The sequence below is a fragment of the Dendrobium catenatum genome, unplaced genomic scaffold (genome assembly GCF_001605985.2).
Source record: "Dendrobium catenatum unplaced genomic scaffold, ASM160598v2 fragScaff_scaffold_665, whole genome shotgun sequence".
Classification (NCBI taxonomy): domain Eukaryota; kingdom Viridiplantae; phylum Streptophyta; class Magnoliopsida; order Asparagales; family Orchidaceae; genus Dendrobium; species Dendrobium catenatum.
Window position 1 is genome coordinate 1,269,841 of NW_021319127.1, and position 15,492 is coordinate 1,285,332.

Below are 15,492 nucleotides of genomic sequence, written 5' to 3' on the forward strand. Positions count from 1 at the left end.
GTAATTTTAATATTGCCGTCGGTATAATTTCTGACATATACTCTCCGTTTTTTTTTTTCGTTGAGTTTAAATAAGGCGGCGTACTATCCGCCGGAACCATAAGCCAGAATAGTTCCGCCGTAACATGCGACGGAAATGGTTCAGGCATCCCTATACCGTCGGGTTTTCCGGCGGACACGGCGTCGGTGAATTGCCGACGTATGTTCCGCCGGTAATGTTGACGCAAGCCTTATGTCGAACAAATCCGTCGGTGAGTACGCCGTTTATTACCGTCTAAAAAAATCCGCCGGAAACTCCGCCGGTATTCACGTGTTTTCCCGTAGTGTTCATTCATATATCTACTTTTGATGCACATATCTCTATCAATACATGTGTATAGAATTTATATCTTTGATATTTTTCTTATATGCATTTTTTTTATATACAATTTCTTTCACATACATGTATACTTGTATATATATTTCTTATTTCATAAGTAGTAATTATAAAGTAATTCATGAGTCTTAAATGTTTATGTAATATTTTTCTTCTACAATTTTATAGAAAAGAATACAATAAATAAAATTATGAAAATACCCACTTTATTTCTTCTTCCAATATTCGGGCAGTTTTGGAAACTGTTAACTATTCACAAGAATATAACAATTTAACTAATATGAAATATCAATTAAATGAATAGATAGACATTTGATTTCTTATAAAAACTTTACTCCACAATTTCCTTTCTTTCTCACAAATTTTCCTTCCTCTAGCGCCAACCAAGGCCTATATCACTTGGATTCTTTCAATCTAATTTAAAATATATTTCTCATTATATATCAATAAAGAACAAGAGTTGAAACATACTTTTAAATTGATCACTTACCTTTTTTTAAGATGAAATTTTCAAAGTCTAATTCCTTCTTCCTTCACACCCAAATTCGTTCCCCTTGCCTTCAATTCCTTCCTTTTTCTCTATGATAAGTATCTCCAGTTTTAGATGAAATAAAACAAGATAAATTATACAAAGAAGGAAAGAAAAAATTAACAAACCTCCTTCCTCTTGGTCGTTCTTTTCGTTTACCATCATTTCCTCCCAAATATCTGCTTCTTTAGCAATAAGGAGTTGAAGATTTTTATCCTCCAATATGATTGATTGCTAAAAATGGCAAAACGGATCTTCAAATTCCTCCTCGCACGAGTTAGGTTCCGCCTACACTGTTCTACCCTTATGTTTTGTTCGCAAAACCGCCCCTTCTGTTTTGCGGGATTAAAAGGGTTGGTCGTGAACCGGCCGGCTAAACCGGTTATTATAGAATCTTTAGCCATAATGGTCTAGAGGAAATTCAACTATTCTGATCTTTAGGAAAATGGTGTTTGAGCAGTCATTTTGTAGACTTTATACAAAATGTGGACTTGTAATGAACTATGCAGCTTAAATTGGTTTCGCTATTTTTTAGAGGATTGGGTAGGATGGTGTTGATATGTGTTGACCCGACTAGGCCTGATTGAGTTCGATCAGCTCATTTAAACTCAAATCGAACCCAAATCAAGCTTAATTAAACCCAAATTAAATTAGATCGACTCAAATTGATCCAAATCAAACTCAATTCAAACTCAATTCAAGCTTAATTGATTCAATTTAAACCCAATTGACCTTCCAAATCAAGAAATTCAATCCAACAACTCCGATTACCTTAAAACTGGAGAGCTCTTTCGCCTGTCCGAACCTAATATTTCTACGATTTATGTTAGCTGTAGTGGGCTGAGGGTCTATTCACGTGAGCCAGAGAGCAAAAGGAGAGGGAAGGACTTTCAATTTCGGGCATATTGAGAGAGAGAGAGGGAGGATCATTTGTTCCTTTCTTTCGTGCTTTCTATGAGTGACCAAGATGAACAAAGAGCAAGAATGAAAGCTGCTGTTCGTTTGTGGAGAGCCGAGCATCTGGCGATTCACGTGCTTGCATTTGGAGGAAGTTGGGCGGGAGAGGGAGCAAGCGAGAAGGTTCCTTATCACATTTCTAGGCCAAACCGAGCAAGGAACAAATGGTTGTGGGTGCTTCTGTGCATGTGCTGGAGACAGATTGAGCAAGGATCGAGCGGCTAGTGAAGTTTTCCTCTTGTGTGCGACCTCTCCAAATCGAGGAGCTATCTTTTTCCTCTCTCAATTGGGCGATAGGAGCATCTTCTGCTTCTGTCATTCTCCCAAAACTAAGAGCAAGAAGGAAGTTGTTGTAGCTTGCATCCTCTACAACCAAGTGGTAGTGGAGAGCTTTTTCCATCTTTTATCATTGACTCCAACAAGTTCGTGATGGCAACGACATTTGAGCTAGCTTAGACAATGAGATTTTGCTCATTTTAGTCGCCTTTATCTCTTCTAGATAAAGTTGCTATGGCCAGAACCTTCATACATTGGTTTTGGCAAGATAAGAACCCATAAACTTAGGAAATCTAGGTCTATCTGCACTTTGGATGCGTGGTTGACCCTCCCAAGCCATTAGGCCCTTATAAACGCCCGCTTTACATTTTTCCAAGCTAAAAAATAATCCCATGTTGTTGTCCTCTCCACAAAATGGTGGAAATCCTACGATTTTCATATGCTTGCTTTCATGTGCGAGCCTAAGGAAATAGTTAGGTGCATAGGGTCATTATTCTAGTATTCAACGACTCTCAAAGGCATGAATTCACATTCATATTGGACCCCATCCGTTGCTTACAATAAAACCTAGGTTTTGCAGCCATTAAGCTCAAAATTTCTAGCAATGCACTTGACTAAAAAAATTGCATGATGTTAGAGTTTGAATTGACTTGCACACACTTAAAAGAAGATGCATGTCATAGGCCCCTTGCTAGGTTCAGCACTATCTAAAATTTGTAATATTCATGAATATGGTCATCTAATTCTAGGTGTTTGTGAGACTAGTTTGTCGTATTCTCTAGGCCCTCAAAGGCCCATAAGTCATACCTTATCTTTCTTTTGGAGACTCCCAGGCCTTTCCCATTACATGAATTCTAGCATCCTTTAGGAGTTATCTTAGCCTTTTTTGCGTATGTTATTTTGGAATTCCTTGAAGTCCTAAACACATCATGTCATAAACTCTTGAATCTTAGGATCAAATCCTGAATTCTCTTAGCTCATTTGTTGAATCCAAAACTAATAAATGATCCCTTGGATATAGGACCCAAATCCTAGTCTTCTTCATTTTTTTAGCTCCAAATTAGGCTTATGAATCTCTCTTTGAACATTAGATGTTCAAATAACCTCCCCTAAGTTGCGCATTCCATTTCCTTTTTTCTTGAATTAAAAAATTATAGAAAATCTATGATTTTCCTTAGCCTAAAAGTCGTAGGAAGCTCTTTAATCCCCATGATGTCTTTTTGGATGCTCCTAAGAGATTTCTAAATGCTCTCTAGGAGTTCAAAAGAGTAATTTGAAATTCTTCAGATCAAATTTTAAGTCTAGTTGGTTTTCTTGTTGAACCCAAAATCAATAAAAGATCCTCACTTCAAGTTAGGACTCAAATCCTTGCCACGTCTACTTGCTTAACAAAAAGTAAGTGAATGAGAATCTCTTTCTTTGAGCACAAAAATTAAAAAAATCTTCTTGATTTATAACCTCTAAGTTATAAACTACTCCTCATTCCTATAGGTCTAGAAAGCCATAGAAATCTCCTATAAACTTCACCTACAGGTTAGTCATCTTTCTCCCTCAAAGGTCACCAAACTCCTTCCGTTCAAACAAAAGACTTAAAATCCTAACAACTTTCATTTTCTTGGCCCAAATTAAGCAAATGATCTTCTCCCTTTGAATACAAAAATTCCAAAAAAATCTTCTTGATTTGTAGTACTAAGCTCTACAAATCTTCCCTCATTTTTATGAACTCCAAAAGTCCTAGAAACGTCCCAACTCCTTGGCCTTAAATCCGTAGGAAATCATCTATTTCTCCTTAGCTACAAGGATAAAGAGAACTCCCTATAATCCTTAGCCCGAAAGCTATAAGTTCATTCTTATTTTTCTCAACCTCAAAGATAGGGATTCTCACTTAACCATTATCTTGAAAGCTATAAGTTTGATTTTATTCTCTTTAGCTCCAAAGCTAAATGGAATTTTCCTCATCCCTTAGCTTCAAGGTTATAGGAAAGTCTCCCCCCCTTAGCCTAAAAGCTATAAGATTCCTTTCACCTTAGCTTTAAAGCATTAGGTGTTTCATTATCTTCGTTTACTTAATTCTTCATTATGTAAACGATCTTTAGCCTTAAGTTTCTAAGTCTTGGCTTTCTTTTAGACCCAATTCCAACACAGAATTTTTTTTCTCAAAGCCAAAGTCTATCTATTTGGCCCAAATCAAATAGATAATATTCTCATTCTGGACCCAAACTCTAGGCATCCTATCATTTGATCAAAATAAATGATTTTTCTTTTTTATGATATTTAAAATATAACCTTTAGATGCCTTTTAGGAGTCTCTCTCTCTTGAAGTTTATCTCACCCAATTAGGTGAATTTCACAAAGTCCTTAGACAAATTTCTCTTATCCTATCTGGCAAACATCTTTCTTATCCTAACACTAAGAGTCCTTTAATAAAATACATAAAATTTATCTAGTTTCATCTTGATGCAATGAATGCTTCATCTCACCCCACAAGATTGAATGCTTATGTTATTGGATCTTAGGATACTATAAGTAACTGACTTATCTCAAAGCAAATAGTGATTACTCTATGGGTTCTTCAGTACTCTCCTAAATATGAAACCTTAAAAATCACTTAAAATCTTTTAAGTGTTAAGACAACTTAAAGTGGAACAACCACTTGAATTAAAAATTAAATATCTTTCTATACCAAAATTGAAATAAAGCACACATTCATTGTGTGATATACCACACAAGCCAGTATACACTTAAATGCACAACCCATAGGCATCTTAGAATTTTGATTTTTCCTTTTTTGTGTATATGATTGTTGTGTTTGGAGTGAGACTTATTAGATTGTCTGCGTTGTAAGCACTTGCTCTTAACTAGTTAAGATAAAAATATATATGCTTTTTTGCAGGTGGCTATGTTCAAGAGGGGGTAAAAATCTTGATTATCTAATGTTGTTTGCTTGTAGGTGTTGTTTAAAATACACAAAAGGGGCAAAATCAATAGGATAAAAAATAGGGCCTGACACATTAAGTGCCGGACATGTTTGGAATATTTGTCTTATATATTATATGTTTATTAATCCCCTTTTTACATGTTTGTCTTTTTGCATTTTAAATGTAATTAATAGACTTAGAAAGTGTTGTAGGCCTATGAGACACAGTTACAACGGGGACCAGAAGGATAAACCCCTTAGTGAAGCCCTGGATATATCTAGAAATTAAAGCTTAAAGACCTAAAGGCTTTGTCTGTTAAAAAAATGTAATTGGTTGTATAGGACAGGCAACTCAGTTGTCATTCATAATTATAATAATTACGGGCTAAGTGATTATCTTTGATTTTAGTTAATTATTATTATTAATTAGCTATAATTAAGTAAAATTAATTATAATTAATTATTTAATTATTATTATTAATCATTAATAATAATCATTAATTATGCTAACTAAAATTTATTATTTTAATTATGTTAATTATCTTTAGTTATAGTTAATTATTATTATTAATAATTAGCTATAATTAATTAAATTTAATTGTAATTAATTATTTTAATTATATTGAATTATTAATAATAATCATTAATTGCAATTTATTGTAATTAATTATCTTTAATTATAGTTAATTATTATTATCAATTAGCTATAATTAATTAAGATTAATTGCAATTAAATATTTTAATTATAATTAAGTATTATTAATAATCATTAATTTAAATTAAGAAAAAAAGAGAAAGAAAAGACTCCTCTCTTGCCTTAATATGCGTGCCAACACCACTAATACAATTTTCGACCTCGACATTAGCACTGCTGACACTACTACGCAAGGTATATAGTTTCAAATCCCGTCTTTGACGCGCGTGATGCGCCGGTTAACCCCTATACGTGCTCTTGTAGCACAGTAAGAGAGAATCCGATGCGACACATATGACGAGGTGGGTAGGCCCTGTACTCGCTCTTGTAGTTTGGTGCTGACAAACTTAAGTATCTGTATGCGCCTCATTGCCTGCAAGGAAAGAAAACTGTGCATTTTTAGCAGGTATTTTGAAAACCGCATACACGTATTTGTAGCTTGGTGGGAAGACCCAGCTCATCACATTTCCCCCAAATGGGGGATATGTTGGGATGTTGTCAAAATTTTCAGCAAAATAGAGAACCTGTACTTGCACAAATGTAGAACTTAAATAAATGCACATGGAACTTGAATGAAAAGCAGGTAACCAGACTCAAACTGAGCAGACAGGTGATACCTTGAAGACCCTTACACGCTCTTGTAGCATAGTGGGATTGAAGACTACGGTTGTGGTGTCTACGGACACCTACCATACACGCTCTTATAGCATGGTGGGAAGGCCCAACTACATTTTCCCCAAATGGGGGATATGTCGGGATGCTGCCAAAATTCAAACTGAAGTACATAGAACTTGAACAACAAGAAGACTTTGAGCAGCAATATAAAGGGCTTGTACTTGAACAGAAATGTATAAAACTTGAACGATAGTGCTGAGAATTGATTCTGAACTGAACAAACATGGTAATTGAATTGAGCAGCAGGAAACAGATCCCAAAAATGCTAAAATGCACAATTAACTTAAAATATAAATGCAAGATAACAATTTAAATGACAAATGATAAATTTGACTATTCAAATAAATATAAATCAACAAGCTAGGGACTTGTGACAGACAGGACCTCGATGCATACAGATAATGAACAACAGTCAATTCACAGTTTCCAAATAATCACAAACAAGTGTCAATCGTCGATACTGTAATGTATGGTACACAACAGCTGATGCTAATGAATGTAACAAACCACTACAGTAGCCCTTACGAGATCAAATATACAGCAGTTGCAAGCAATAATAGCGAGTGACATAATTCATTGATGTCTTCCACATGCAGTAATGAAATTCCAACAACAAGCAACAACATCTGTAGATTGAAATACAGACATTGGCAATTGATGAAGGGTGATATGTCATTGTAAATAAGTATATACCCGTCCACATATAAATGGTGAAGGTGGATAGTATGCAAGTGCAACGGCTCTCCTACAAGTACGATCAACAGATTATAGTGAACATGAACATCCCCTGCAAGCAGTGATAGTTGATATGATACTTATGGATAACGATAGTGGGTATATCATGAGTACTATGAATCCTCTGTGGACACAAGTACATACGACACATACAAACAGTTGTTGGAGATATGTGCCTACAATCAACAACATGCAATAGTCAGTGTCAGTATGCAGATGAGTATATGAATCTACCCAAGTGACTAACGACCAGTGATGAATATGCACAACAATACTCCTCTCCTACAAACACCTACAACATCGATGATTGAGATGCTGCAATTGATCTTGGTATTGATCTGAGGCATAAGAAGCTGATGAAGCCACATCAATTAGAGGGCTTCAAATTCCTTGTCAAAAATATTATGGCAGAAGAACTAGGTGGACACATCCTTGCTCATGCCTAGGATGTGGAAAAACATTTATGCTTATAAGCTTTATGAGGAGCTTTATTACTCAGAAACCTGATAAAAAATCATTGGTGATTCTCCCTAAGGAGGATCTTAAGCATGTGGAAGAGAGAGTTCCAGTAATGGTAATTGGAATACATACCCTTATTTGATTTCTATTCCTCTAAGGCAGATTTTATAGCATAATAGATAAATATTTTGAAGAGCCGGGAATAAAATGAATTTCATATCCTAAGAAATAACAACACTGCTATTATGCATTCACTTTCAAGAATTAAGACACCTCGGAAGTAGTACTTTCAGGCACACTATTCCAAAATCATGTAAAAGAATTCTTCAATATTCTCAAATTAGTACTACCTAAATTCATGTAGGACGAGTCCTCCCAGAATGTCATGAAGCGCACCCTTAGCAGTGTAGAGATATCAACTGATAAGCGACCAACTAAAGGTTACAAGATCGTGACAAATTGGAGACAAAGCAGTATAATAATGCACTGACTGAGCCTTTGTTCCCACAAGCTTGTGATACATCATCTATCACCAAACGACCTCATGTCGTATAGATGTGTTTACCCAATCCGAACAAAGGTCAGTTGATTTATAAATCCAATCTCCCGGTGAATGGGAAAAGAGAGTCTACATTAGAACAATGAGATATCTTGTGGCAATCAGGTGATAACGCTACAATTCACCTATAAGTAAAAACAGGGAATCAGTAGTCAAAGCCACATGCTAATGAGGTGTAATGCCACGCCACCGGATTTGCAACGTTCGTATGAGCAGACAGAAGGTGTCAATAAAGCCCATGATAAGACCCCGCACAACAATTATCACCTATGCAGTCAGATGTCCCTTTTCATTGCATATGAATGTTCTAAAAATGCCCCTCATATACACATTGCATTTATATGATTATATGTTGCATATGTGTATGTCGCAACTTATAGAACCATGCATGTCATCTAACATTATGGTTGCATATTGAAAGAACTTTCTGCATGAGTAGAATGTTTCACTCTAGTGTGCCATTTGACATCACAATTGCATTTCAAAAGTACTATTGTTCACACACATGAATGCATAGTATGAAATGCATCTAATGGCATATACCTGTGTATGCACTAGTAAGCGCATTGTAAGTACACATGTGACATCTGAGAGTGTCCCGCGGGTTATGATATAAATTTAGATTCGAACCCGATCTTCTGTCAGCGAGTAGACAAAGTCGATAAGATTCATCAACAAAACAAAATAATTATAAATACTCTGGTGATGACCATGTTGAATGTTTATCTCAACCGGAGGGGATTATATATTTTGAAATGCCCATAAAATCCAAAATTTTAAAAAAATATCTTCAAGATATTTAAATTTAAATAAATCATAAAATACTTACAACAAATATAATTCCACCCTCCGTAAAGGTTTGCCGAGGTGGACAAATTTTTAAACTACTCGAGCTCATAAAGAGCTAATGTCTAGTAAAAAATATCACTATGATTCATTCTCAATCTATCTCTTGTTAGGAAGGACGTAACACATGTCTTCTAACCGGTGGTTTTGCAATCAAATGATACTACACAAATGGTATCACCGTTAAATGGCTCCACAGGTAAATGATTATGAAAGGGACCCTCTGAACTAAGTGATTCACCCCAAAATGACATCATTATATTACGGTCATGGTCAACGCCTGTATGCTCCCAAATGACATCAAATCATTGAGCAATGAATCAATAGGATATGCTTGATAAGACACGAAGCCCTTTGTTAGCTAAGGTGGATTCAAATTTGTCCCCTTAGACAAATGCTCACCTCAGGTCTATGAGGTACCTTAGGACGACGCAACCCATGGCTGCTAACAAGGATCCTTCTTTTAGGTTGGGTCGACTACCTCCTCTAACTCAGTAAACTAGGGACCACAATGGCCTGGGATGACGGAACCATGGGATCTTGATCGGCTCATCATCGCTCCCCCGCCCCCACCATCCGCTTTAAGTGTAAGTTGGTGCAATTTTCAGTTTTAAATATCAAAATTTTAAGCACCTCAATCCATGCTGCTACTATATGTCTGATATCGCGTATATACAGATATGACATATTCATTGACGATTAGCCTTAATCGAAAGTTCTCTCTCGTGATCGGCAGCGTAATTAACTATAGGGGCTTGCGCCTATAAGAAACTAGAACTCAGATCATAAAATCCTCGCAAAATGAGGACGAAATTTTTGGGTGTGTCTTACCTACAATCCCAATCTGTCTTCCTAAAATTTTCCCCGGAACTTAATCCATTAAAATTCCCCCCCGATAGCAAAAAGCGAAAGCGCGGAGGGGAGGATGGGGCACAAATTTTCGGAGCCCACGAACTTGTACCCCAAACTAAAAAAAATCATATTCGATCAAATATATCAAGTAGTTAAAAGACTCTGGTAAAATATAAATGCAAATTCTGTTATTAAGAATATATTAAAATAATATTTTTATCATTCAGGGTAATATATTATTTTCTAAGACGTGCTTGATCATAAAATATTCCCTTCTATTGAGGATGAAAAAATTACACCAACAGATGTTTTTTTTTATATTTCAGTTGTTTTGGATTAGGAAGGGTGAGTTAATTTCCAAATGGTAGAGGTTCTAGAGAAGGGCTAGTCTTTGATGAAATTGGATTGTATATTAAATTGTTTTTATGTGGAGATTTGTTGAACAGTGAGGAAGCGAGACTAAAAGTTTTTGGTTTTGGGATCTAATTCATGTTCATTAGTGTGAATATACTTAGTTCGAGTGACATAAAAGAGGGGATAATTGGGTTGATAGAAAGAATCGATTCTATGATGAAGAGATTATTTCAAGATCATAATTCTAAGGTGAAATAGTTTTAATAGTTTCCTAATTATAGTTTAGTTGAGGGAAGCATCCATTGGATATGCTTGAAATGTGTGGGAATATACTTGTTAAAAAACTAACTACATATCTAATAATTGTTTTCAAAATTCGAAACAAGGAATGGTTGCTTCAGTTAGCAATTTGAAACTACCATTATTCTATTCCTTGGGAATTTCTGTATCCCCTTGAAATGAAAGTATTCAAGGAATAAGCATGAGTGGCTGCATCCCCCTTCATTGTTGCCGCTTTTGGTGTAGCAAAGGCCTTGATGTGCTGGAAATCAACAAAAAATAGCCTTTTAGGTGAGCTGTTTGCTGAATTAGGTCATCTTGGTTGCGGTTTTTCTAATCAATGTTGGCTTCTTTAGTGGAGCTTTATAGGCCCTGGATGCATGTTTTGGTGATGTGTAGTTTTTTCTGTCTGGAAGTCAGTGTTTGATTTGTTGAGTTAGCTTTAGCCAACAAGAGCTTTTAATATTCCGATAACTGAATGGTCAATGGAATATGATACACCCACAAACCCGAAGTTCTAAAATTGGGTTAACTTGTAATAGTTATTGAAAGTCTATGCTTGCTGTTCTCTCCTAAAAACCAAAGTCGCATAGCTATCTATTGATGTGAAAGCCAGCACCCCAAAGTTAGTGCAGTCAAAAGGTCTGTAATGCTCGGAGCCATTATATTAACTGAAACATGTGTTCGAAGTTTCTTAATTGTTAATGCTTGAAGTTATTTTAGTTCAATGCTGGGGAAGAAAATCTTACTTCGCTTTCTTACTGTTAGTGCATTCTATTTGCCAACTTATCACTTGTCTTGATGATTCTCTTCAAGTGTTTTTTTTTCTCCTCTATATTATTTCTGTTCTTTATGTTGATTTATTTTGAGTTTGTTTATGAATTTTGCTTCTACATTTAATTCTTGCAACATACGTGCAGGATCCTTGAAATGAATCACAGAAAAATAGGTGCGTCTTAAATATGAGTATGTTTCCATGTTTATGCTATCATTCATTTCATAACGTCATACTGAATAATTGATTCTTCCTATTACCAAGCTTATATTTCTCAAACTTGTCATGCAGCGTTCTTATTTGAGTTGCTAGCTGCGGAATTTATCACATGTAGCTATATGAATTGCAAAAAGTTATGGTATTGTGTGATAAAATATAAATAGTAAACTTTCTTCAGAAGATAAACAAATCAAATATAAAGTTCATTTGTTTTTGTGTATATTAGCAAATGCACATTCGTTTTGATGTCACTAGATGGCTTATAGTTAAAATAGTATAATTGGTAAGGCAGGCATTCAGATCCAACTTTAGAAGTTGAAGAATGTCGTTTAAATAAGTCCCTGGTTAGAAGTTATTTAATGTTTTCATTTAATACTACTAAGAAGAGAGAAATTGAATGGATTGTTTACTAGTAACACATAAGTGGTGGATAGTTAACAGTTTATTACTCTTGTAGTCATGCGAGGAAGCATCCTTTTTCAGTGAAGTAGTGGTGGAGTGCTTTGTTAGTATTGATGGTATATTTGACGGCTTTGTTTGGCATATGTAAACTCATGGGGTTGAAATTGTTTACAATTTAGTTCCAATCATATATCAAATATAGTATATTTCCCTTTGCATACTCCAGAAATATATAGTGTTGCCTTTTCCGTACATCTTGAGAATTATGGAACTTCGTAAATGTCCACACATTATGGACACATTTTTGAAACAAAACAGTGGCAACTCTAACATAATTGGATTGATATCAATCTCATTATCTTTCTATTTACTCATGTCTACTCCTACCATTGTCTTTTTATTCTGCATATTATCTTTTTTGCTCCTTGAATTCATCCTGTTGGCAATTATTGACACTTTAACAGGCCTCTTCTGTTGGTGTGGGATATTGATGTGTCTTCTACATGATTCGAACATGCACAAAACATGTTTAAAATTTCTTTCTTTGAGAGAAAAACATTGTGGTAGGAAATTGTCTCATGGACACTTCAACATGGCCAAGCCTTGCAAACGTCATTGCATGGATGTCAGGACGGCTGTTCTAACGCCCTTTTAGCTCTAGAAGATTTGTGGCTGGAGCAGGCTATGACCATTGGTGCACACCAATGAATGCTGCTTGCTGAAACAATCAGTTGATTCTTTTTTGTGTGATGAGCATTTAGAATACAATTTTTAAAATAATTTAAAATAAAATTTGATATTTTAAATGATATTTGTTCTTGATTTTAACATTACTGTGTTTATATAGTCCGTATGTGCATTCATGCATGCCTCTGGAACATCATCTGCTTATTTGTGTGTATACCATAAATTATCCTTCAACGATGTTCTTTATGTGTAATGCATGTCTTATTTTATCGATGGTTTCTATTTTCCAAATTTCTGTAATATAATCTCTTATTGACGTTAGTGTTTCATAGTCCAACCACATGTGAGCTATGGTTTCAATATTGTATGACTGGATGTTGACCCATATATTAAAATACGCACAAAAGGTGGAATAATCGGCGATTTAAGTGTTAGCGTAGCTTGTCACTTGAAAGGTCAAATAATATCCGATTGCCAAACGGACTGCGCTGTTGCAATCAGAAAGTCGAATTTGCCTATGTGGAACCACCTTACAATCAAATCAAACAAAAACTGCCGAAATTGACTACCAACTTCCGAAATCGATGCACAACATTGTTCAAACAACGTCCTATCGTGAAACGGACTTCGTCGTTGTTTTCGAAGTATCAACAGTACCCAAAATCTAACGCCTTCTACACTAGCCGCATATCTGGTCTGACTTCCCACACCCTCAACACCTCTAGCTAACTTCAACAACCAATCATATTCTCCAACCTACACAGCAACCTATCGCCTCTCCTTATCATTAATAGACTCAAGCACCTCCCTCACCCAAGTTTCTTTCACAATATTTCTTCTCCACATAAACTGCTAGCACTCTCACATCTCATACGATAACCCACCAAACTAACCCCTCTATGATTATTACTATCAATTGTTATTGTTAACTATTATAAATTAGTTATATTAATATTAATATCACCATTAATATTAATATTAATATTATTTTTATTAGTACAATTTAAAAAAAAGAAGATAATAAAAAAAGCAAATAGAGAAAAATAGAAAAAAGAAGAATCTTTTATTCTGATTTTCGCGCCGACATCACTGCTGACACTCGCTCAGGTATAATGATTTCTAACCCAGAAAATCCTCAAATCCTATTTTTGGCGCTTGCGGCGTACCGAAAAAATCACATATACACATTTTTCTCTAGCTTGGTGGGAGGGAATTCGGCGCGATATTTGGGGCGAGGCGGGGATGCGCTTTACACGCTTTTTTCTAACATGACGCGGACAACTCTAAGTACTCATACATGTGCTTAAACGCCTGCGAGAAAAGAACTGTGCATTTCAAACATGTACTACAGAAGTCCCATGCACACCTTTTTTTGGTGTGATGGGATTGAAGACTACGGCCGTGGTGTCGCCCGACACCTATTATACACACTTTTCTCTAGTTTATTACAAGGAAAACTCATTAATAGAAGTATAAACTAACAATGAACCCAATCATTTATCGGCAAGTAAATAAAGTTAACATTGTTCAACCAACAAAATAAAATTTCCCATAAATACTTCAATAATGGCTGTATTGATGGAAGATCTAAATCGGAGGGGACCCTAAATATTCAAATGCCTCCAAAACGCACATGAAAATTAAAAAAAAAAAAAAAACCAAAATCTAAATATTTAAAATTGAAATAAATCACAAAAATGCTTTAAACAAAGTACACATCCACCCTCCACAATAGTTTGCAAGGTGGACAAATTTGAAAATCATTTTAGCTCACAAAGAACAAATGTCTTATCAAAAATATCACTAGGATTCATTTTCAATCATTTTTTTACTAGTAAGGATGTGACACTTGTCCTCTAATCGATAGTTTTGTTGCCAAATGACACCACAGGTAAACGATTATGATCGGGACCCTTTGACCGGGTTGTTTTTCCTTTAAATAAAATAATTATATTACGATCATGGTTAGAGCCAACATGTTCCACAACAGTTTCAAAACCTTGAGCGATAAATCAATATGATATAATTGATACGCACAAAACCCTCTTTTAGTTAAGGTGATTCATCTGCAGAACACTCTTGTTATTGTCCAGTTGGGACGAGGCGCTAGCATTTAGCTAACTAATATTGTCATCAATATTGGCAATACTAGAGCCACCATCTAATTTGGTGGGGTAAAATTGTCTACAACTACTGCAAGGGCTGCTAATATTCCAATGTTCATCATGGATTATGAAGGGTCTGCCAGGAGAGCTCTTTCTGCTAGAACCACTGCACCTCGCACGCATCTGTCAACGAAGCGGGCTACCACTACTGAAAATCCTCATCATAAGAGGATTTCTAATTTTGAGAGGATGTCTCAGCCAGAAACCCTAGCTACGAAGAGGGTTGTAGTTGGTGGAAGGATTTTTGTGGTTTTTGTTAACACCATTGCTTTTCCAAACGAGCTTGTCGTGTTTGAAGGCACAACGCTGGCACTTCCTCATATGGAGTAAAGCTAACCAGAAGGCAGGGAAGGAAGAAGAATGCAAAGCTTCAAGCGTAGCAACTATCGCCTGTTCACCCCTCCACGCTACCAGCTCAAGAGCCAGAAGTGAATGACCCATAATAGATACACTGATTTGAGATGGGTGAAGAGGAATTACTCTACCGGTGAGCTAAGAAAGTCATTCTAGGAGCACAAACACCAGGCTCTAGTCCCCTAGAAAAGGGGACTTGAAACCCTATCCTCCCAAGTCAAAGTGTTGAAGGTCACGAAGGAGAAGGGGCTGAAAAAAAAGGGGCAATGATAAGCTCCACTCGGTGAGCATCTGGGTGTGACACCTGAACTGCGTGTTCAGGGATCCACCGCCAGAAGTTCCTGGTAGAAAGTAAGTCTAGAGGCCTAGACCTCATAATGAGA

General features: G+C 35.9%; 1 long non-coding RNA gene across 2 annotated transcripts; it reads left to right on the forward strand.

Moving 5' to 3' along the window:
* Positions 1-9,649: 9,649 nt before the first annotated feature.
* On the forward strand, positions 9,650-13,024 carry LOC110111312. Of its 2 annotated transcripts, none has more exons than XR_002304850.2 (2): positions 9,650-11,456; positions 11,574-11,903. It is a non-coding gene; the product is annotated as an uncharacterized LOC110111312 (long non-coding RNA). The 2 variants fall into 2 exon arrangements; XR_003701057.1 differs by lacking the exon at positions 11,574-11,903 and adding an exon at positions 12,368-13,024 and having other exon boundaries at positions 11,394-11,456.
* The last annotated feature ends 2,468 nt before the right edge of the window (positions 13,025-15,492 follow it).